Consider the following 26295-nt stretch of genomic DNA (forward strand, 5'->3'; position numbering starts at 1 on the left):
TCATTTAAGTGATTTTTTGGTGTGATAGATGTGGATTATGGGAGTGTGCATGAGGAAGGACTGAATTCTAGAATGCATAATTAAGATTGTGAAAGTTGCTCAGTTGTGTCCGACTCTTTTTGACTCCATAGACTGTAGCCTGCCAGGCTCCTCTGTCCATGGAACTATCCAGGCAAGAATACTGGAGTGGGGTGCCATTCGCTTCTCCAGGGGATCTTCCTGACCAGGGATTGAACCCAGGTCCCCTGAATTGAGGGCAGATTCTTTACCATTTGAACCACCATGGAAGCATATAATTAAGGTTAGTAGCATGATTTTTAATCAAGAATATAAAGGAAAGAAAGAGAAAGAAGTATTTATTGGGAGAGGGAGCAAAAATAAATTCAGCTAAAAATGTACTGTATATTTAAATATATAAATGTTTATCCATTTGTTTATACCATCTTACATTATCCATAATGTAAGAGGTACTTTAGAACCGGCTAAGTAGCCACCATAGAGATCTGGGAAAATTTAAGAAGTATTTGAGTAACTCAGTCTTTAAAGATACATAGATTTATTCAGGCAAAATAAGGGGGAAAGCAGGTATCTGATAGAGTGTCAATAATCAAAGTGCACAAAAAAGGGAAAGTACTTCTCTTATATGGGGTACTCTGAGAAATCTCATTTTTTCAGAATATCTATTTCTGGAGGAAGAAAAAAATTATGATGCGAAAGAGACAGAGGGCTTAACCATGGAAAACATATATTTAGTTTGCTCGATTCTATAAAAGAACAGAGAATCATTGAGAGTATTTAAATAAAGCATTGACTTAGTCAGATTTGTCTTTCCTAATTATCATTCTAACTTTTGAATGTGAAGTGTATTAAACACAGGCAAATTTAAGTGATAAGAATAATAGCTGCCATTTACATATATTATTTTAGCTAATTACCATAAAATATTTCCTTTACCTGATATTATTAATATTAATTCTGACTTACAAATCAAAGAATGTAGGCCATCAAGCTTTCCATGGTCATTAGCTCAAGCAGGAATCATATCCAGGGGTATTTGCTAATCCCTCTGCTAGACTCTCCTCATGAAGTCAGGAAATATGTGGGAAATTATTGTAATACCCTAGAGAAATGAAAACAGCCTGACTGTGGCGTAAATACTATGGATGGAAGCAGAGGGACACAGCTAAGAAGTACTGAGAAATAAGAAACACTGAAGAGCTAAAATCCTAATAGGAATGAGATGATTCTAGTTAATGGGTGAAATCGCTGGGAAATGCTAAATAAAAATATTAATGGAAACAAGACACAAAGGGACAGAAGATGGAGCGGGAGTGCTGAGTGATGCTGTGGTCATTCTGAAGTTTATCATAACATCAAGAGGATATATGCAGTAGGCTCTAGACCATGAAAAGCATGCTCCATTATAAAAAAAAAAAAGAAAAATACACAAAATACACACCCAAACTCCCCCAAACATCAACTTTTCAGTGTATCTTCATCTTGTAATTTAATATTCCCTGAATTTCCTGGTCTCAAGCTGAGTCTGTGGAATCTGGAGGTAAAATTATCTTTATTCCTCACTGCCACTTTAAGAACATTTTCCTGCTATTCCCTTTGGAGCACCTGGAGTCCTGTTATCCCACACACTTCATTCAGGGAGACTTTAATACATTGCTCAATTTCCCCAGTATCCAACCTTCCCAGGACTCCACCATCTTGTATGATTTCAACTTTTATTCCAATTTAGTTATTTAAAAAGTGAATAAATTCAAATTTTATTTAAATGTTAATTACAGACAATCTAAAATTGGTTTGTAATTTTTTTTCTAGAAGTTTGGAATGTAGCAGTTATGAAGATAGAAGGTTAGACTCTATCCTAAGGGTAACTGGTGGCAATTAGAGGCCTTAGAAGAGAGGTTACTTGAACATTTGATCAGATCTGTGTTTCAATACAGTCATACCTCCTGGAATGTAGAGGATGCATGAGAAGAAGCTGTATAAGGGGAAAAAGAGAGCTCAAGGAAAGGTTGAATGGATTCGTGATCTCTGGGTATGGAGAACATCACCCTGCTAGGAGGAATCACTGAGGGATAGGGGCCCTAGACTATTGTTTCTTCTTGTTTCGGTATTAATAGAAAACCTACTCATTTTCTCTATTTAGAAAAATTCTCTATGCCTTATCACACAACCAATAGATGGTATCATCATCTCCAACTTAAGAGAGACTATATGAAAGATAAAGATGGTGTAAATTCTATAGATTAGTAGCAAAAAGTAGCATTCCTCGTAGCTGTCTAGTCAAATCTGTTATCTTTGCTTGATAACCTACACTACTCAAACTCATGCCCTCAGAAGACTAACACTCAATGACTTAAAAAAATAAAAAAACAAAGTGGAATTGCATTGAGGGGGAGACTTTTCTCTATCCTTCTACGCTCTTCTGGCTGGTTTAAGAATTATATTGACATGAGACAGAGTAACAGGAAAAAAAATCTAACAAAAATTTCATAACATGAGTACATGGGAGATATCTATGTATACTCCCATGGGGGAGTTGAGGCAGTCACCTTAAATGTCATCTTCAAAAACAGAGGATGTTTGGGTAGTGGTTTGGGACTTTAACAGGGAGAAAGGCAATTCAGAGCAATATGGAAAGCAATGCTTGGTAAACAAGAGTTTGCTGGGCTTTGCAGAGATAACAGGACATGTCTTGGAGTTTGACCTCTTGTTGTTGCTATTGTTCAATCGCTAAGTCATGTCTGACTCTTTGTGGCCTCATGGACTGTAGCACTCAAAGCTTCTCTGTCCATCACTATCTCCCTGAGTTTGCTCAAACTCCTATCCATTGAGTCAGTGACACCATCCAGCCATCTCATCCTCTGTTATCACCTTCTCCTCTTGCCCTCAATTTTTCCCAGCACCAGAGTCTTTTCCAATGAATCAGCTCTTCTTATCAGATGTACAAATACTGGAGCTTCAGCTTCATCCTCAGTCCTTCCAATGAATATTCAGGGTTGATTTCCTTTAAGATTGACTGGTTTGATCTCCTTCCTGTCCAACGGATTCTCAAGAGTCTTCTCCAGCACCACACTTGGAAAGCATCAATTCTTCAGCGTGCAGCTTTCTTTATGGCCCAACTCTCATATCTATACATGACTACTGGAATACAATAGCTTTGACTGTATAGAACTTTGCTAGGATAGTGATATCTCTGCTTTTTAAAACACTGTGTAGGTTTGACACATCTATTCTTCCAAGGAGCAAGTGTTTTTTAATTTCTTGGCTGCAGTCAATGTCAACATTGATTTTGGAGCCCCAGAAAATGAAATCTGACACTGTTTCCACATTTTTCCCATCTATTTTTCATGACGTAATGGGATTGGATGAATGCCATGATCTTCATTTTTAAATAGTGAGTTTTATGCCAGATTTTTCACCTCTTTCACCTTCATCAAGAGGCTCTTTAGTTCCTCTTCACTTTCTGCCATTAAAGTGGTATCATCTGCATATCTGAGGTTGTTGATTTTTCTCCTGGCAATCTTGATTCCAGGTGGTGATTCATCTAGTCTGGCATTTCACAGGATGTACTCTGCATATCAGTTAAATAAGCAGGGAAACAATATGTAGCCTGGAGGTACTCCTTTCCTAATTTGGAAAACAGTCCATTGTTCCACATCCAGTTCTAACTGTTGCATTTTGTCCTGAAACCAGGATTCTCAGGAAGCAGGTAAGGGGGTCTGGTATTCCCATCTCATTAAGAATATCCCACAGTTTGTTGTGTGCCACACAGTCAAAGGCTTTAGCACAATCAGTGAAGGAAAGGAGATTTTTTTTTAATTCCCTTGCTTTTTCAATGACCCAGAGTATGTTGGCAATTTGATCTCTTGTTCTCTATCTATCTAAATCCAGCTTGTACATTTGGAAGTCCTTGGTTCACATATTGATGAAGCCTAGCTTGAAGGATTTTGAGCATATTCTTCCTGGCATGTGAAATGAGTACAATTGTATCATCATTTGAACATTCTTTTGCATTGCTTTTCTTTGTGATTGGAATGAAAACAGACCTTTTCTCAAACTGTAGCCACTGCTGAGTTTTCCAAATTTGCTAGAATAATGACAGCAGCACTTCAATAGCGTTGTCTTTTGAGACCTGAAATAGCTCAGTTGGAATTCCGTCACCTCCACTAGCCTTGTTTGCAGTAATGCTTCCTAAGGTTCACCAACCTCACACTCCAGGATGTCTGGCTCTAGGTGACCGAACACATCATCATGGTTTAGTCAGTTCAGTTGCACAGTCATGTGGAATACAGCACGCCAGGCTTCACTGTCCATCACCAACTCCAGGAGCTTATTGAAACTCATATCCATCGAGTCAGTGATGCCATGCAACAATCTCATCCTCAGTCGTCCCCTTCTCCTCCCGCCTTCACTCTTTCCCAGCATCAGGGTCTTCTCCAATGACTCAGTTTTTCACATTAGGTGGCCAAAGTATTGGAGTTTCAGCTTCAGCATCAGTCATCAACTTCAGCATCATGAGTATTCAAGACTGATTTCCGTTAGGATGAATTGGTTGGATTTCCTTGTAATGCAAGGGACTCTCAAGTCTTCTCCAACACCACAGTTCAAAATCATCAATTCTTCAGCGCTCAGCTTCCTTTAAAGTCCAATTCTCACATCCATACATGACTACTGGAAAAAACAATGGCTTTGACTAGATGTTGGCAAAGTAATGTTTCTGCTTTTTAATATGCTGTTAAGGTTTGTCACAGCTTTTCTTCCAAGGAGTAAGCATCTTTTTATTTCATGGTTGCCGACACCATCTGCAGTGATTTTGGAGCTCAAGAAAATAAAGTTTGTCACTGCTTTCACTGTTTCCCCATTTATTAGCCATGAAATGATGGGACCAGATGCTATGATCTTAGTTTTCTGAATACTGAATTTTAAGCCAACTTTTTCACTCTCCTCTTTCACTTTCATCAAGAGGAACTTTAGTTATTCACATTCTGCCATGAGGGTGGTATCATCTGCATATCTGAGGTTATTGATATTTCTCCCGGAAATCTTGATTCCAACCTGTGCTTCATCCAGCCTGGCATTTTTGCATGATATGCTCTGCATATAAGTTAAATAAGCAGGGTGACAATATACAGGCTTGACGTACTCCTTTCCCAATTTGGAACCAGTCTATTGTTCCATGTCCAGTTCTAACTGTTGTTTCTTGACCTGTATACAGATTTCTCAGGATGCAGGTAAGGTGGTCTGGTATTTCCACCTCTTTAAGAATTGTCCACAGTTTGTTGTGATCCACAGAGTCAAAGTCTTTGGTGTAGTCAATAAAGCAGAAATAGATGTTCTGAAACTCTCTTGCTTTTTCGATGATCTGGCAAATGTTGGCAATTTGATCTCTGGTTCCTCTGCCTTTTCTAAAACCAGCTTGAACATCTGGGGGTTCACAGTCCATGTATTGCTAAAGCCTGGCTTGGAGAATTTTGAGCATTAGTTTGCTAGGCTTTGAGATGAGTGCAATTATATGTTAGTTTGAACATTTTTTAGCTTTGCTTTTCCTAAGGATTAGAATGAAAACTTACATTTTCCAGGCCTGTGGCCACTGCTGAGTTTTCCAAATTTGCTAGCATTTTGAGTGCAGCACTTTCACAGCATCATCTTTTAGGATTTGAAATAGCTCAACTGGAATTCCATCACCTCCACTAGCTTTGTTCATAGTGATGCTTGCTAAGACCCACTTGACTTCACATTCCAGGATGTCTGGCTCTACATGAGTGATCACACCATCATGGTTAGCTAGGTCATGATGATCTTTTTTGTATAGTTCTTCTGTGTATTCTTGCCACCTCTTCTTAATATCTTCTGCTTCTGTTAGGTCCTTACCATTTCTACCTTTTATTATGTCCATCTTTGCATGAATTGTCCCCTTGCTATCTCTAATTTTCTTGAAGAGATCTCTAGTCTTTCCCATTCTATTGTTTTCCTCTGTTTCTTTACATTGATCACTGAGGAAGGCTTTCTTATATTTTCTTGCTATTCTTTGGAACTTTGCATTCAAATGGGTATATCTTTCCTTTTCTCCTTTGCCTTTCACTTCTCTTATTTTCATAGCTTTTGTAAGGCCTCCTCAGACAACCATTTTGCCTTTTCCTTTGGAATGGTCTTTATCACTGCTCCTTGTACAATGTCACCCACCTCCACCCATAGTTCTTCAGGCACTCTGTATCAGATCTAATCCCTTGAATCTATTTCTCACTTCCACTGTATAATATAAGGGACTTGATTTAGGTCATATCTGAATGGCCTAGTGGTCTTCCCTACTTTCTTTAATTTAAGTCTGAATTTGGCAATAAGAAGTTCATGATCTGAGCCACAGTCAGCTCCCAGTCTTGTTTTTGCTAGCTGTAGATCTCTGGTTTTTCCCATTCTACTGTTTTCCTCTACTTCTTTGTATTCACTTAAGAAGTCTTTCTTGTCTCTCCTTGCTCTTCTCTGGAACTCTGCTTTCAGTTGGGTACATATTTCCCTTTCTACTTTGCCTTTTGCTTTTTTTCTTTCCTCAGATATTTGAAAGGACTCCCCAGACAACTACTTTGCTTTACTGCATTTCTTCTTCTTGTGGAGGTTTTGGTTACCACGTCCTATACGGTGTTAGAAACCTCTGTCCATAGATCTTCAGGCACTTTGAAGTCTATGAAATCTAATCTCTTGAATCTGTTTGTCACTTCCACTGTATAATCATAAGTGACTTGATTTAAGTCATACCTGAATGGTCTAGTGGTTTTCCCTATGTTCTTCCATTTGAGCATGAATTTTGCAATAAGGAGCTGACAATCTGAGCCCCAGTCAGCTGCAAGTCTTGTTTCTTGCTGACTGTGTAGAGCTTATCCATCTTCAGCTGCAAAGAATATTATCAATCTGGTTTCTGTACCGACCAGAAGCTCTCTCTCATGTTGTTGGAATATGGTGTTTTCTATGACCTGTGCATTCTCTTGGCAAAACTCTGTTAGCTTTTTCCCTGATTCATTTTGTGCTCCAAGGCCAAACTTGTCTGTTATTCAAGTATCTCTTGACTTCCTACTTTTGCATTCTAGTCTCCTATGATGAAAAGGATTTTTTTTTTTTTTTTTTTCCTGATGTTATTTCTAGGAGGCCTTGCAGGTCTTCAAAGAGTTGTTCAGTTTCTTCAGCATTAGAGGTTGGGGCATAGACTTCGATTACTGTGATGTTGAATGGTTTCCCTTGGAAAGAAATGGAGATCATTCTGTCATTTTTGAGATTGCAACCAAGTACTGCATTTGAGCGCCGAAAAATAGATGCTTTTGAACTGTGGTGTTGGAGAAGACTCTTGAGAGTCCCTTGACTGCAAGGAGATCCAACCAGTCCATCCTAAAGGAGATCAGTCCTGGGTGTTCATTGGAAGGACTGATGTTGAAGCTGAAACTCCAATACTTTGGCCACCTCATGCGAATAGTTGACTCACTGGAAAAGACCCTGATGCTGGGAGGGATTGGGGGCAGGAGGAGAAGGGGACGACAGAGGATGAGATGGCTAGATGGCATCACCAACTCGATGGACATGAGTTTGAGTAAACTCCAGGAGTTTGTGATGGACAGGGAGGCCTGGCGTGCTGCGATTCACGGGGTCACAAAGGGTCGGACATAACTGAGTGACTGAACTGAAGTGAACTGAACTGCATTTCAGACTCTTTTGTTGGCTATGACGGCTATTCCATTCCTTCTAAGGGATTCTTGCCCACAATAGTAGATATAATGGTCATCTGAATTAAATTCTCCTATTCCTGTCCATTTTAGTTCACTGATTCCTAACATTTTACCCTTGCCATCTCCTGTTTGACCACACTGAGTTTACCTTGATTCATGGACCTAAGATTCCAAGTTCATATGCAATATTGTTCTTTACAGCATTGGACTTCACTTTCACCACCAGATACAACCGCAATTGGGCATTGTTTCCACTTTGGCTCAGCCTCTTCATTCTTTTTGTAGCTATTTATCTGCTCTATTCCAGTAGAATATTGATCTCTAGGCCGTGGGAATTTCCCCCACCACACCTAGCCCATATTCATTACAGATATATTTGGTGATATTTCTATTCCTAGAACAAGCTCTTTATCTGAATTCTTTTAGGTCATTAAGATGAAAGTTAACAAGAAAAACTTCCTGAGTCTTCCATTTCTTAAAAATAATCAGCCCAAATTAATCCTCATGACAAAGAGACACATTTTGGGGCGGCAAATTTTGTTTCCCTACAAAATCATGGAGGGTTTCCAGTGCTAAAAAGAAAATAAGAATGACCCATAGTATGAAATGTGTAAAACCATAGTAATAATATTTTTTATGAGGCCAAGTAGCTCTAGAAGAGTTATAAATAGTTCTACCTAGCAGTTGTAACTTGCAAATAAAAGAACAGCTTTAAAAACATATGTGTACTTTACAAAGCCTACTGGTTATAAATCAGTCTCTTCAGAAACACCTATGTTCCTAGTGGGTGATCATAGTCAGAAGGATCCTGCTTTATCTGTGCTTATTTATCATCACACACATTCATACACACAGAGAACTTTCTGTTTGGTATGGAGAAATTGGGATTTTTTAATTCTATGACTTGAATTTGGGGGGCTTCCCTGATACCTCAGCTGCTAAAGAATCTGCCTGCAATGCAGGAGACCCAGTTAGAACCCTGGGTCAGGAAGATCCCCTGGAGAAGGGAATAGCAACTTACTCAGTCTTCTTGCCTGGAGAATTTCATGGACAGAGGAACCTGGTGAGTTACAGTCGATGGGTTGCAAAGAGTCGGACACGACTGAACGAACAACATTAACAGTAACTAATTAGTTGGAGAGGGCTAACTGTAATAAGAAATAGAAAGTGAGAAATGCAGAAGTCAAGCACAGTAGAGATTTAATTCTTACTAGTGGGGAATGAGTGAACAAGTATAGGATTAGGTGTCTTCCCCACAGTCATTGAGACAGTTACGATGACTGAAGCACTGCTCCCATTTTCAAAATATGGCTTCCTTGATTTCCTTTTCTTGATTTCTTGATCTCTATTTCAGCTATAAAAGGGGGAGGGAAGCCATAACAAAAGGCTTGTGGGACACTTATTTAAACTAGGACTGGAAATGGCACACATCACCTCTACAGCTGTATGTAAATTCCATTGATCCAACATGGGCACAATGATCTTTACAGGAAATTAGGAAAGTTAGTCAGAAAAACCAAGCAAAACAAAGCAAACAATTAAACAAAACTTGGATTTTAGTAAATCACTACTAGTTGGTGCCACACTACCCAGACTCACTTTTCTCACATACAAATTTGGGAAATTAAATCCCTATGAAAATGTTGTGAATATTAAACTCAGTTAATCAACCTAAGAGTTTGGTACCCTGTAGGTACCAAACTGGAGTTGTTTTGTTGTTGGTGTAGTGTCAAATACACAAATGAAGAAGCACCATAGTTTGAGGGCTATCCCCAATTTTCTTCCCACTTCTAAATACCACAGAAGCTGCAACTACTATAAGCATTTATTTTGACAAAACTGACACAAACATCTACAAAATTGTGGCCATAATTATGCACAATCCTCAGATTGTTTTCTGAGCATAATCTTAATTTTCTTACAGTAGGTACTTTGGGGAAAGATACATGATTTGGAGCTTGATTTAAGAAGTCTCTACACTAGGACATCTTACTTAGGACAACATGAGTATAGGAATTTGTGGAAGGAATAAACTCATTCTTCCAAATTTCAGAAGAAACAGGGGCTACACATTATATTAAGTTTACCTTTGTGATGGTCTTAAATTTTCAGATTCATTCCCTTTGGTCCCAAAGAATCACATTATCTTGTTGGCTACTTGGATATTTTACACTTACAAAGAAGCATCTCCATGTGGATAATTGATAGCTGGTCATATCTGATACAGTCCTAGCCAATGAAAATTTGGCTTACTATTCCATGAGCTTGGTAGACTTGACCAAAGTATAGTCCCTAAATCATTACAGTTAGGGTCACTGCCTAATAATTATTCTAAAATAGAGTAGCATCCAATAACATAATTTACTTAATTATTAAAGATGATCATTAATATAGATTTATATTAAAATATGGCAAAAATTCTCTAAAGATTAAGAAATAAAGGATTCAGCATCTAAAACAAAATTTCTCTGCAGAATTAATAGAACCTCTAAAAAATAAACCTTTATTTTTATATGAGGAATCATATAAAAATAGAATTCTGCAGTCACTAGGTGATATATTTTAGGAAGGAAAACAATAGCAATATTTTGTTTCCCTACATTTTATCATCAGATTTACATTTGTGAGAGAGTACTATTAAGGTCTGGAGAGGACATTAAATTTGGTAGGCCAATTCTGACAGGATAATCCTAGTTTTTATATAGTGAAATATACTCAACACATTTGAAATTGCTTTGGCTCATAATTTGTTCAGACATCTGTATAACTGAACACTCTCAGATATCTGACATCCAAAATTAATTTAGAGACCATTGACCAAATAGACTTATGCCAGAATTTGATGAAAATCAAGTGAATACATCATGTTTCATAAAATATCATAAGTTGAACAAAAGTGTATTTACTTAGAAATGACATTTCATTTCAAACTGTTGAGTGTACTCCCATACCTTAATTCAAATCATACATCCAGATAATAATCACTGTAATTAGTTTCAGTGAGGAAAATATAAAACAATCTAGATATTCCACACCATGCAGCATGTAAGATCTTAGTTCCCCAACCAGGGATGGAACCCGTGCACTCCTGCAGTGGATGGGCAGAGTCTTAAACTATCTAGACCACCATGGAAGTCCCTGAGAAAGTTTTATTACATAGAGTTATTTGTGAATACAATTGCTGGAAAGGTTGGAAGAATGACAGGGAATGGTCTCTGCTAGATCTCTAGGAGTCAGGGTGTATTAAATCCAAGATACTGCTGGTGATGATCACAGCTCCCTCTACACTGAGGGATAATTTTAAGTAAAACACTCTGAGGCCCCAGAATATGCTCATGTCTGCTGAATCCCAGAGCTACCAGAGCACAATATTATGGTAACTACTTTCCTTGCATCTTTCAAAAAATATTACTTCTTCATAATATGACTCAGAACTACTTTGTAGTATTAGACAATACAACCACACTCTTATTCTTTAAAAAATGCTTACCCCATCTGTGAATTTGTTGATAAATACTGGGCTGCATAGCTCTACTTTGATATTCCTCTTCCAAACAACAGCCAGTTTTCCACACATAACTTAATTAAAAATCAGTTCCCTCCCAAATGTTTATAATGCATTCTTTTTGACATATCAAGTTGCTTTCCAAATTGTGTAATTAGATATTTTTCTAAGTCATATATTCATGTCCATTAATGAGTCTCTTTAAGTGTTGTTTCATCTCCATTTCTCCTGTTTTATTTTTTATGGAGAGACATTTTTAAGCACTCATTTGAATTATAATAAATGCGTGCTAATTTTAATAGCTTCTCAGTTATTTCTCTTTACAAAGGGAAAATTGTGTATATTCTTTTATAATGACCATATCTCAGCTTAACATCATATTGTGTTTTCTAGAACTTAACATGATTGCTATATTGAATATAAAAGTGAAAATACTCAAAGAGCATAATTTACATTCAAACTACAAATGTTCAGTTTAAAAACACCAAATATTTCATTTTACTCCTGTCTATAATAGGAAAAATAAAATGTGTATGACAACTAAATGGAAACTGCTTCTATATTTTCTTTAATATGTTATAATTTATGGTTAACACACATTTCAAATTATTAAAAAAGTCTTTCAGATTTTTGAGATTCAATTCAATAACAAAAAACAAGCTATCCAGTCAACAAAAAAGAAATGAGAGGAGACCTAAGTAAACATTTCTCCAAAGAAGACATACAGATGGCCAACAGGTACATGAAAAGATGCTCATCATCATTAATTATTAGAGAAATACAAATTAAAACTATGGTGAGATACCACCAAACACCAGTCAAGATGGCCATGGTTAAAATGTCTAAAAATAATTAAAACTGAGAAAGTGTGGAGAAAGGGAACCTTCTTGTACTGTTGATAGGACTGTAAATTGGTACAGCTACTCTGGAGAACACTGGAAGTTTCTTAAAAAAAAACAAAACTAAAAACAGAACTACCATATGACACAACAATCCCACTCCTGGGCATATACTCAGACAAAACTATAATTCAGTGCTTATAACAGCACCATTCACAACAGTCAAGACATGGAAACAACGTAACTGTCCATAGACAGATGAATAAATAGATAAGATGTGGTGTGTGTGTATGCATATGTACAATGGAATATGTATGTATTTTTCATTTTTTAGCCATGAAAATGAAATAATGCCGTTTTCAGGAACATAGAAGAATCTAGAGATTATCTTACTAAATGAAGTGAGTCAGAAAGACAAATAGTATATGATATCACTTATACGGGGAATCTAAAATTTCTAATACACAAATGAACATATCTATGAAACAGAAAGAGACTCACAGACATACAGAACAGACTTGTGGCTGCTAACAGTGGGGAGAAGTGGGGAAAGGAAAGATTAGGAGTTTAGGATTAGCAGATGAAAACTAGTACATATAGTATAGATAAACAATAAGATCCTAGTGTATAGCACAAAGAACTATATTCTGTGATAAACCAGAATGGAAAAGAATATGGAAAATAATATATATATGTATATAGCTGAGTCACTGCTGTACAGCAGAAGTGAATACAACATTGCAAATCAAACATCCCTCAGTAAAAAATTTAAAGTCTCTCAGTAGAGAAATTGATGCAATATGAAGAGGCTGTCCATTTTAAAATGCAATATTAATTAATTACCAAGAGTTTAAATAAATTTTTATTCTTCATATTTCCAAGAATAATATGGCCATGCTGATTTTAAAAATACACGGAGAAAAAAATACACTGTTGTAGTCACCAACCCCATATTTCCACGTTTTAGATAATTAAATTTACTGTTCTGTAACATGATGCCTGGCTACTAAATAAATTCCTGAATATTGATAAGGGATTTATACATCTTTGGTTTTGATGCTATAACAGAAAAAAGATACAGTAACATTAAAATTGTATAACCTTGAAAAATAATACCTTTAATTTATTTGCATAAGACTTTCGTGGTTAATATAATTTACAATTTAAAGACTTTCATCATTTCATTAAAGTAATATAAAAGTGAAAGAAATAAGTCACTGTTATTAAATATTGTGTTCTTATTTATAAAATATTAACATCAAGATGTAATTGCTAGTATTTTATTAAATTACATATTTTTCATTTAAATGATTATTTTCCTTTTCATTTAATTTTTCTTAAATTTTGGTATTTACAGGCTCCATATATTCTTATGAAAGAATGTAAAACATCTTTATGAAAGTCCTACTGTGACTGAAATCCATTTAATTAGCTAATTTAATTTTTTAACTTTCTATCTTGAAATAATTTTATTCTCATAGAAATTGAAAATATAGTCCAGATCAAGTTGGGTATACTTTTCACCGAAATTTCCAAACAATAACACATTACTCTAGGTACAATATCAAGACTGGGAAGTTGACACCGACTAACTAGAATAGTCTGGAGGCCTTATTTGGCGTTTACCAACTTTTACATGCACTCGTGTGTGTGTGTGTGTGTATGTGTGTAGTTTTATACAATTTTACCACATTTATCATTTATAGATTAACACAATCATCACCTCAATCAACATAAAAAACTCTCCCATCATTACAAAGAAATTTCCTAGTGCTATCCTCCTAATACCTACTCTGACCATGACTTGAGTTCCTGGCAACCATTAATCCACTCTTGATTTCCATAGTTTAGTCATTTTGAAAATGTTACATAGGTGGAATCCAGCAATATGTAAATTTTTGAGGTTTTAAAAAATTAACATTTTTTATATTCAATATAATGCCCCAAAGCAACTCATCCAACAAGTTTTTGATTATACCAATACCCATGTTCCTTCTATGAAATACCTACGATTCTAATTAAAAAAAAAAAAAAAAAAAAGCTGACATCATGATGTAGTTCAAATACCAGGTAGCTTTTGAATGGGAAAATATTTTATTTTTAAATTTTACCAGCTAGCTTATAAATTAGGGAGTATATTTTTTATTTAAATGCGATGAGTAACACTAAATATCTTCAGTGTTTTAAACCAAAACATCTGCTTCACATCCAGACTTATACACATGGCACAGTTTATGTGAGTTTTCCCTTAAAGTGCTTACTTTGTTGAAATTGTTCTCATAAAAATGGCAGCTGCTTTTAAAAAGCGATGCTTCTTAAGGTCTAAAGCAAACCCCCGGGGAATAGCGAAATGCATATGACCAGAAGGAAAATCAGCCTGTATTTAATATTTATAGCTATGCCAGTTTACATTATCATTGACTACTGTGAAAACTGAGGCAGACATTCTAATTCTAAAATGTCCTGGCTTTGTTGACAGGGGCTATATATTTTATTCTTAAATAACAATGTTTTGAAAATAAACCAACATTAAAAAAAATCTATCCATTATGTTCAATAGCCCATAAAATGATACATTGCAGTTCACTGGATGTCTTCAGTGTTAGATTCTTCTGCCATAAGAGAAACTGAGTTAGTATCAGAAGGCCTTCTGCTTTGAAGTAGTCACCTGTTTATCAAGAAAAGCTTCTGGGGATTGCTACATAAAATTAAAAGGAGCTTCGTTTTTACTCAGTGTGGTAGTTAGCTTACAAAATACCCCTCAATGACCTCCTTGCTCTAATGCTCACATCTGCCACCTCCAACCAAGACTGCTAGTCTCAGACAGCATAAGACAGAAGAGGTGGCATGTCACAGGTCACTTTGGAGATTACATAATAAAAGACTGAAAGTTTTTGACATATCATGAGGATATCCAGGGAACCTATGGAGACACTAATAAGGCAAAAATAATGAAGTCTGTAGCCAAGAGCCAGTGAGAACTGAAACCTATTGACAACCACATGAGAGAGCCGGGAAGAAGCTTTACTGAGGCCTGGCTGATCACTTGAACACAAATTCCTGAGGGGTTCTGAGTCAGAACCATCCAGCCTGCTGACCCAGTTTCATGATCCAAAGGGATTATGATGCAATGAATTTTTATATTTAATTTTAAGATGCAAAATTGGTGAATAATTTGACATGGGGCAATAGACAACTGGTATGTTACCGACATGCAGTTAATATAGTTCTTTTTTTGTATTGTATGACAAGTAGAATGCCACACAGCCAAACTGTAGTATGTGGGGGTGACTTTGAAAATGGCAGTGAACAGAAGCTGAAAAGGCTGTAAGGATTCTGAGGAAAGATAAAGTGAAAACTTTAGTTGTGAATGCACCACTCATGGAATTTAGGCTCTGATAAGGTTCTGGGGAAGGCTTAACAGAAAGTGAGAAAAATCTTGTCAGAAACCATGGGAAAGCGGATCAATGCTATTAGCAAGTGGCCAAAACATTCACCAGCCTTATTTCCACAGTAACATAGAAGGTAGAAAATTCACCTAAAAGACTAGGCAATCTAGCTCAGACTTCCAGGCACACAACTGAAAGTCTTTGTTTCTTCTTGCTGCTTAGAGCAAAATATAAGAAGGGAGTGATAAACTAAATGAATGAATGTTAAATTAAAAGGAGCTAGGACTTATAGAAATCAAAGATTCTCAGTCTCTTAAAAATAACAAATCAGGCTAACATTTAGAAAGTTTTCCCAATCTAACTAATATCATGTCATGGACAGTTACAGAAAACCATGATCTAAAGATGAAGCTGAAAATTTGATTATAAAATTTTAAGACTCCAGAGATATAAAAAGACCTGTTCAGTCAGAAAGAAGGCTCTTTATAGGAATGAAGGGTGTCCTGAAAGATTTTATCAACAATTGAAACTGATGTAATCCTACCTCATACAGCAAGTGAGAGCAGCAGGAAAACCTCCCGAATGACTCAATCACTCCTGATAAACTAAAATGTCTATCTTTTTGTATAATTTCAGCAAGAGAAGCATAATAAACTAAACACAGCTATGAACATAAAATCCAGAATCCAAAGAGTTCTCTGCATTTTCAATGAGCACACTGGACACTCACTAGGTTTATTTTAATGGCCAGCCAGTTGGCTCCCTCCTCCTTTCCTCTCCTATTTCTCCTACCACAATTCTATATGCACAACACTTCTAACTTTATGTCCTTTTATCTTTTTTTTCCATTTATTTTTTTTAGTTGGAGGCTAATTACTTTACAATATTCTTTTAAAAATTCTAGCAAGGTCATGGCACTCCTTACTCTAAATCCCATACCTTCTCCACTTCACTCAGAGTAAAAGTCAAATTTCCAAGAATTTGGAATGGAGAATTCTACACAATCTGGCCCTACTGCCTTCTGACTACATTTCTTATTGTTAATTGATACTCAGAGGAGATAATGCCCAACTGGAAATTTAATAGAAACATTAGAGAAAGATAAGAAAAAATAGCCCGGATAATGAAATAAAATAATGAGATAAGTGAGAGAATAAGGAAGATTATATTTGAAAGGGAAGACAAGGAGATTCAAAACCACTGAGTATACTTAGAAAAGGCAGAGGAACCAGGGATCAAATTGCCAACATCCATTGGATCATAGAGAAGCAAAAGAATTCCAGAAAATATCTACTTCTGCTTCACTGACTACGCAAAAGCCTTTGACTGTGTGGATCACAACTAACAGTGGAAAATTCTTCAAGACTGTGGAAAATTCTTCAAGAGATGGGTATACCAGACCACTTTACCTGCCTCCTGAGAAATCCGGATACAGGTAAAGAAGGAACAGTTAGAACTTGACAAGGAACAATGACTGGCTCCAAATTGGGAAAGGAATACATCAAGGTTGTATATTGTCATCCTGCTTATTTAACTTATATGCAGAGTACATCATGTGAAATGCTGGTCTGGATGAAGCACAAGCTTGAATCAAATTTGCCAAGAGAAATATCAACAATCTTAGATATGTAAATGGCCCCACCATTATGGCAGAAAGCAAAGAGGAACTAAAGAACCTCTTAATGAGGGTAAAAGAGGGGATTGAAAAAGCTGTCTTAAAACTCAACACTCAAGAAACTAAGATCAAGACATCTGGTCCCATCACCCCATGGCAAATAGATGGGGAAACAATGGAAACAGTGACAGATCTTATTTTGGGGGGCTCCAAAATCACTGCAGATAGTGACTGCAGCCTTGAAATTAAGATACTTATCCTTGGAAGAAAAGCATATGACACACCTATTAAAAAAGAGACAGCACTTGGCTGACAAAGATCCATATAGCCAAAGCTATAGTCTTCCCTGTAGTCATGTACAGATGTGAGAGCTGGACTATAAAAAAAGGCTGAGCACCAAAGATTTAATACTTTCAAACTATGGTATTGGAGAGGACTCTTGAGAGTCCCTTGGACTGCATGGAGAACAAACCAGTCATTTCTAAAGGAAATCAACTCTGAATATTCACTGCAAGGACTTATGCTGAAGCTCCAATACTTTAGCCACCTGATATGAAGGACAGGCTCATTGGAAAAGACCCTGATGCTGGGAAAGATTGAAGGCAGGAGGAGAAGGGGACGACAGAGGACAAGATGGTTGGATGGCATCACTGACTCAATGGAGTTTGAGCAAGTTCTGGGAGACTGAGAAGGACAGGGAAGCCTGGTGTGCTGCGCATCTTGGGGTTGCAGAGTCGGACACGGCTGAACAGCTGAACAGCATGTGTACCTCCTGTTGAGTGGCCCCACTTCTCATAAGCCCCAATCCATTCATAAACACAAATGCTCAACTTTCCTTATGATTTTAGTGACTATTTATCAAATGTAAATGAACAACCAAGGATACCCAGATACTTGAGAAAAGACTCTGTCAGGAAGGAAAATTACAATAGCGTCATAGGACAAAGAGAAGACAGAAGAAAATTTTAGAAAACAGATTATATTTTAAGATCATTAAGAGAAGATGTCAACACATGTAAATCCATGGCTGATTCATGTCAATGTATGGCAAAAACCACTACAATATTATAAAGTAATTAGTCTCCAACTAATAAAAACAAATGAAAAAATAAATAAATAAATAAAATAATAAAAAAGAGAAGATATCATTTTTAAAAATCAAGAATAAGAGGCTATGTGATATGAAAATTAAATGTGAAGTAAAAAGCCCTTACATAATAAACTTGGCTGTTTTAAATTAAAACAAAATTAATAGAATAGAAAGATTAAATGATTTTAAAAATCCCCTCAAATGACAGAGATTGAAAATGAGAGAAAAGATAGAAAAACAGAAGTTATGTCCAGAATATCCAGCAACTAAGCAGAAATGTAAGAAAGATAAATTAACACAAGTAAAAATGGATATTGAGGAATTACAAAAGTAAACCATGGAGGAAAATTTCCACAAATGTGAATCAAGTTGCTGAAGTCAAAGGGTCAGCTTAGTATTCAGCATAACTTTAAAAAATGACCACCACTGAAGAATATCCTAATGAAAATGAGAACACAAGTGATAGCTTTGAAAAAAACGTGAAAGTGTGAGAAAGCACAAATTACATGCCAAGAAACAGAAATTGAAGAGAATTGATCTGCTCAATAGCAAGTCTAAATATATTTAAGGACGTGAAGCTACGCCTTGAGAACTCTAAAGGAGAATTATGTGCAACATTAAGAGAATCAAAATGTTGACTTTCTTGAATCATTCTTAGAATACTATTGGAGAATCAGCTGGAGCAGAACATAAAAACAAGCATAACCTAAGATTTTATAAGACATGGGATTCAGGAAATCTGAAATCTAAACTAGAAGGAAAGAGAATACTAGTATAAGAGCTGTGGAGCAGACCATAAGAACATTCATGATTGGAAAAGGAGGCAGACCTATGTTTCAGGAAAAAAAAAAAACTTGCAATTTATTTCACTTGTTTGGAATTTTGGAAAATATTAACAAATATTTGAAACATTTAAGAAAGTGTATATACAAACAGATGTGTGTGTATATATACATATTACACACACATATATACACATATATAAAGAGAGACAAATACATCATTTTTTTTTGTAAGGTAAATGATAAATCATCTATCTTTTAACTAAATTGTTGTTCAGTTGCTCAGACATGTCTTACTCTTTATGACCCCATGGACTGCAGCACACCATGCTTCTCTGTCCTTCACCATCTCCCAGAGTTCGCTCACTCATGTCCATTGAGTCAGTGATGCTATCCAACCATCTCATCTTTTCTTGTCCTGCCTTCAGTCTTTCCCAGCATCAGGGTCTTTTCTAATAAGTCAGCTATTTGCATCAGGTGGCCAAAGCTTCAGCATCAGTCCTTCAAATGAATAATCAGAGTTGATTTCCTTTAGGATTGACTGGTTTGATCTCCTTGATGTCCAAGGGACTCTCAAGAGACTTCTCCATGGTTCAAAAACATCAATTTTATAGGGGTTGAAGAAATACTAGGAAAGAGCTGGAAGACAACTGAAGTTTGACACCAAAAATTTTAAACATAATACAAGAAGTCAAAAAATGATGACTTTTAAAACTCCAAGTAACAGCAGAGTATAAATAAACTACTTGTCTGTCTAGAGAGACAAATATTGCAGTGTAACTAAAAACACTGAAAATGGTTTCCTCTGGAAATGATTCAAAAATTACAACTCTGAAATAGGCTTTTTAGTATCCTTTGATAGATTAGATGCTTACTTTTTTTTAATATGATAAAAATTTAATTTGAAAAATAATAATAAACAATAGAGCAACACTGTCTCTTCAACAAATCGTACTACAGGAACTTCCCTGGCTGTCTAGAGGTTAGGATTTCACCTTCCAATGCAGGGGGTGCAGGTTCGATCCCTGATCGGGAGGCAAAGATTCCACAAGCCTCCAAAATCCAAAACATAAAACAGAAGCAATATTGTAATTAAGATTTTTTAAATGGTCCACATCAAAAAAGTGTTTTAAAAAATGGTGTTGCAACAAGTGGATACCCACATGCAAGAAAATGAATTTAGACAAAGACCTTATACCTTTTCACAAAAATTAACTCAAAAGGGATCACAGGCCAAAATATAAAATGAAAAATCATAAAACTCCTAAAGACAACATAGAAGAAAACCAAGATGACCCTGGATATGGCAATGACTTTTTAGACACAAACCAAAAGCCTGATAGATAAAAGAAACGATATTTTGGGCTTCCAGAAAATTAAAACCTTCTGATCTATGAAAGAAAATGTTAAGAGAGTTAGAAGACAAGCCACAGAATGGAAAAAAAATTGCAGAAGACACAGCTTATAAAAGGCTATTATCCAAAACACACAAAGAACACTTAAAAATCAATACTAAAACAAACTTGATTAAAAAAAAAATGGGCCATTGACTTTAACACACCTCACCCAGAAGGTATACACATAGCAAATAAGGATATAAAAAGATGGTTCACATCATATATATGTCATCAGAGAAATGTAAATTACATTGACAAGAAGATATCACTACAAACCTTTAACTACACTATACAATGAGATGTGCCCACAGCAAACTCTGGCAAGTATGTGAAGAAACGAGAAGGTTCATTTATTGCAGGAGATATGTAAAATGGAAGAGTGGCAGTTTTCTTATCAAAGTAAAGATACTCTTACCATGTGAACCAATGACTGTGCCCTTGGTATTTACCCAAAGATTCTGACAACTCTACACACAAACCTACGCATGAATATTTTTAGCGGTTTTATTCATATTAATAACTGCCCATACTTGGAAGCAACCAACATATCCTTTGATAATTGAGTGGAGAAATAAACTGTGTTATATCCAGAACATGGAATATTATTCAGCTCTAAGGAGAAATGAGGTATCAAGCCACAAGAAGACTTTGAGGAATCTAAAATGTATATTATTAAATGAAAAAAGTCAGCCTGAAAAGCTAATGAACACATACTGGATGATTACAACTATATGATATCTGAAGTTCAGTACTTATTGGTGGTGGGCAGAAAGGAATGAATAGGCAGAGCTCAGGTGATATTTAGGGCAGCAAAAATACTTTGCATGATACTATATTGATGTCTACATATCAAAATACATTTCCCAAACCCACTGAAAGGAAAGCACCAAGTGAAACATATGATGAGCTATTAAATTTGGGTGATTGTGATTTGCTTATCTAGGTTTGTCATCAGTTATAACAAAGGTACCATTTTGGTAGGGAATACTGAGAATGGGATAAGCTATGTGTGTTGGGGAAAGGAGCACATGGAAAATCTCTGCACTTTCAGTTTTTCTATAAACCTAAAACTGCTCTGAAAGTCTTTTAACAACAAAAATAATAAAATAATAATACATTTAATAATTTAATACATTGAAATTAATAATAACAATACATTATTGTTTTAACATAATATATTTTTGAAAATAAAGCAGAATGAATCCCAGTACATTGAATATTATACCTTTGTATATAAAAATTATTAATAATTGTGTTAAGACAATAACAGAAGCTTCAAGAAATTCACTTATTGCACCATATATTAAAGTATATATCTTCTTTTTTCTGCTATTTTATTGATTACTCAACGGATATACAGTTCTAGAATGTCTTGAATAATTTATGAGATAACTTTCATTTGTTACTCAAGTTGTTGAAATAAGCTTAAAAATACAAAGTTATCAAATTACATTATCTTAGGGTAATAACAAAATCACCTTAGTTCATCTACACTAGGAACATCTTTTAATTTTAACATTAAGATTAGGTATAAATGACTCATTGAGGACATAGGAACAATAAAAATATATAGGAAGAAATTATTAAAATTGAATTACATACAGATCCTAACTTGTGTTTCTTGGAGACAGCTAATACTTTTAGGTATTTCATATGAAATTGGTGACAGACTGTGCTTTTAGGATTTTAAGAAGATTTAAGGGGGAAAAAAAAGCGGAAACAATTCCCAAATCATCCATAGTGTTTTAAGGTTTTTAAATAGAAAAATGTTCTAACACTGAAATCTATTTCTACATATCTCTGTGAATCATTAAAAGACAATTACTGTGATTTAAAATATATATAAAAAACTATGAGGGAAATCAGATTAAGCCACATATACTTTGGCTTCTTTATATTTAGTGGCTCCTAAATGTAGATATGCTAATCTTATTCACTGTAAAATTAAAGTACATGTAATTTCCTGGAAGGATAGACTTTAGCTCTGATAAGTACCTGATAAAGGGAAGCTATCACTGTGGTATCAACCACCTACCTCTAAGTACACAGACATTTTCTGAGATTTTTACCAGTTACTTGTGCCTACTGGGTAGATAGGCCCCTATCTGCCATTTTCAGAAGTGCTGGAAGAGGCCAAAGTTGCCTGAAAACTTTGTGAGAAAAACTATAAGCCTGTTTATTAAAGTGGCTGAGGAAATCACCACTCCAGGCAGATGGAATTATTAGCTGGTGGACTGAAGGCCTGGGGTCTGATAGAGTCAGCTGATGGGAAAAACTATATCGTATTTCCAGCTCTGTATATCTGTATATGAAACTGCATTGATCGTCTGCTTTGATTTTGTCGTTCCGTAAATCACATCAAACTCCATACTCTATGAAGATCAGTGACTAAAATAGGATGGATGTAATGCTCTCAGAACCTAGACGTAAAGCAAGTGGACTTAGAGGAAGGAAGGAAGGAACCGGGGCTTGGCAAGACTGCAGACATAGAACACTTGTTCCAGGATACACACAACCTGATTCTGCTAAGGCTGCCTTCACAAAACACTATGAACTGTGTTGCTTAACACTGTGCCTTTGTGACCTTTCTCTGCTGCATGTGCGCAGGGACAGGGATCTCTGTCTCTTCCTCTTATAAATCCCCCAATCCTAACAGATTAAGACCCTTCTCTTTAAACTCCAGCTAACTTTCAGTTCAGTTCAGTCGCTCAGTTGTGTCCGACTCTTTGCGACCCCATGAATCGCAGCACGCCAGGCCTCCCTGTCCATCACAAACTCCTGGAGTTTACTCAGACTCTTGCCCATTGAGTCAGTGATGCCATCCAGCCATCTCACCCTCTGTCGTCCCCTTCTCCTCCTGCCCCGAATCCCTCCCAGCATCAGGAGCTTTTCCAATGAGTCAGCTCGTCGCATCAGGTGGCCAAAGTATTGGAGTTTCAGTTTCAGCATCAGTCCTTCCAATGAACACCCAGGACTGATCTCCTTTAGGATGGACTGGTTGGATCTTCTGGCAGTCCAACGGACTCTCAAGAGTCTTCTCCAACACCACACTTCAAAAGCATCAATTTTTCGGCACTCAGCTTTCTTCGCAGTCCAACTCTCACATTCATACATGACCACTGGGAAAACCATAGCCTTGACTAGACGGACTTTTGTTGGCAAAGTAATGTCTCTGCTTTTTAATATGCTATCTAGGTTGGTCATAACTTTCCTTCCAAGGAGTAAGCATCTTTTAATTTCATGGCTACAATCACCATCTGCAGTGATTTTGGAGCCCAAAAAATAAAGTCTGACACTGTTTCCACTGTCTCCCCATCTATTTCCCATGAAGTGATGGGACCAGATGCCATGATCTTAGTTTTCTGAATGTTGAGCTTTAAGCCAACTTTTTCACTCTCCTCTTTCATTTTCATCAAGAGGCTTTTTAGTTCCTCTTCACCCTCTGCCATAAGGGTGGTGTCATCTGAATATCTGAGGTTATTGGTATTTCTCTCAGCAATCTTGATTCCAGCTTGTGCTTCTTCCTGCCGAGCTTTGCTCATGATGTACTCTGCATATAAGTTAAATAAGCAGGGTGACAATATACAGCCTTGACGTGCTCCTTTTCCTATTTGGAAACAGTCTGTTTTTCCATGTCCAGTTCTAACTGTTGCTTCCTGACCTGCATATAGATTTCTCAAGAGGCAGGTCAGGTGGTCTGGTATTCCAGTCTCTTTCAGAATTTTCCAAAGTTTATTGTGATCCACACAGTCGAAGGCTTTGGCATAGTCAATAAAGCAGAAATAGATGTTTTTCTGGCACTCTCTTGCTTTTTCAATGATCTAACTGGTGATGACAATTTGATCTCTGGTTCCTCTGCCTTTTCTAAAACCAGCTTGAACATCTGGAAGTTCACGGTTCGCGTAGTGCTGAAGCCTGGCTTGGAGAATTTTGAGCATGACTTTACTAGCGTGTAAGATGAGTGCAATTGTGCAGTAGTTTGGCTACTTCCTAAAAGCTCTATGTCCGAACGCAGTCATATTGGGAGTCAGGGTTTCAATCATTGAATTTTGAACAGAATGCACTTCCATCCACAGTACAGGCCTTTGGGTTTGGTAATGGTAGAAAGGTATAGTCTGAAAAGACAGCCATATACTCCCGTAGGTGAGATGAACTAGATTATTGACCAACGAAAGACAAAACCATTAGAACTGTGAACCAAAGTATCTACAGGAGACACTCAGCGGATGTTAATGCCAGGATGGTGGGAGGTCCTGCAAACTGGTCAGTCAGCAATCTTCCAGAATAAAAGACATCAAGGTTTTAGATGTGGGATGGGTTGGGAGTGTAGCTAAAATCTGTTTTAAATCTTACTGTGCTAATCCCACCTATAGATGTGTTACAAAATTCAGGAACTCTACATGAATTCCTTCAGGTGTGAAAAGCAGTGATAATAATCATAATAAACCTAAGGGGGAAAAGTCATATTTTTTCTCTTGTTTAAAATAATGCAGTAATTTGCTTAAAATAAGTGGCTGAAAAATTGTGCTGTTAATAATCATGCTCTTTGGGCATTATCAATTCTACACTCCCTGATTTGTGCAGTCTAATAATATTTTTAATGATGTACCTGGCTCAAAGGTTCAGATGTACAAGAGACAATAAAAATTATTTGAGAAATAAAACAGAATTAGAAAATGTATAAAAGCCTATTTTTTTTTGAAAGACAAATGGGTGTCATGGTGGAGTATATAGTTCTGAATGAAAAAATTTTAGCTAAATATGTCTTCAAATTTGGGAAAATTAAATTTTGTTTTTTTCAGAGTACTTAAATTTTTAACATTTAACCTTATTTTTTTAACATGTATGTTTTAATAATCAGTTATCACACCTGGCAGCACTGGTGAGCCATGGTGTGGTGTGACAATGTAGATAATACAAAATATCACCACTGGTTGTTCCTAATGAAACCCACTGAAGGTAAGGTTCTGGGTGATCACATATTCAATACCTTACATACATTTTACTCTAACTTAAAGACTTAAAAAAGATTGGCTGGCTGCTTCTAATGTCTGGGGATAAAGTGGAGAAATAATAGAATGAGCTTAGGGCTTCAAACTCCCAGCTTTGCATTAAACAAAAATCTGACAACTCCTATACCGGACTCTAAAGGAGCCTATATTATCTTCTGTGGCCACAGGGATAGGATAGCTGAAAATCCAAACCAGAGACACTCTGATCATGACTAATATAGGTAGTTACCAAACCTTCATATCAATGATAATAATACTGATATTAAAATAATACTGATAAAAATCCATATCAATAATAGAAACTATACTTCTTTTGCAGAAAGAAAAGTGTGCCAAATCTCAGTAAAATAATTGCTTTAGAAAATCACAGAATTCAATTAAAGTAGTGGTCCTAGGCAACTTATTAATCTCAAATATATATATTATTGAAAAATAGCCTCTAAAATAGTAAAAACAACTAGAATAAAATAGCACATTTAAGAAAATATTCTTCATTCCACTAAGTTAGGATGTCAGTTAAATCCAAAAAATAAAACAAACCACCCAAAAAAGATAAAAATTAGACCCACATATATATGGTTAATTAATTTTCAACATGAGTATTAAGACAATTAAATGACTAAATTATTTATATAAAGTGTTAGAATAACTAGGTATAAGTATTGCAAGTAAAAAGAACTCTGCCTCTTACCTCATATCATATACAATAATTCAATAAAAATGAATGAGACCAAAATGTTAAGAAATAAATTCATAAAACTTTTAAAAAGAAACACAGGAGAAAATATTTTCAAACTTGATGTAGGAAAATATTTCTTAGTTTTAACACAGAAACATATAAGCCATAAAAGAAAGTGATATAAATTAGACTTTTAAATTAAAACAGCTTGTTCTTCAAATATGGTTAATGTAAAAGAACAGGAGAAATATCATTGA

The sequence above is a fragment of the Muntiacus reevesi genome, chromosome 14 (assembly GCF_963930625.1).
Source record: "Muntiacus reevesi chromosome 14, mMunRee1.1, whole genome shotgun sequence".
Taxonomy (NCBI): Eukaryota; Metazoa; Chordata; class Mammalia; order Artiodactyla; family Cervidae; genus Muntiacus; species Muntiacus reevesi.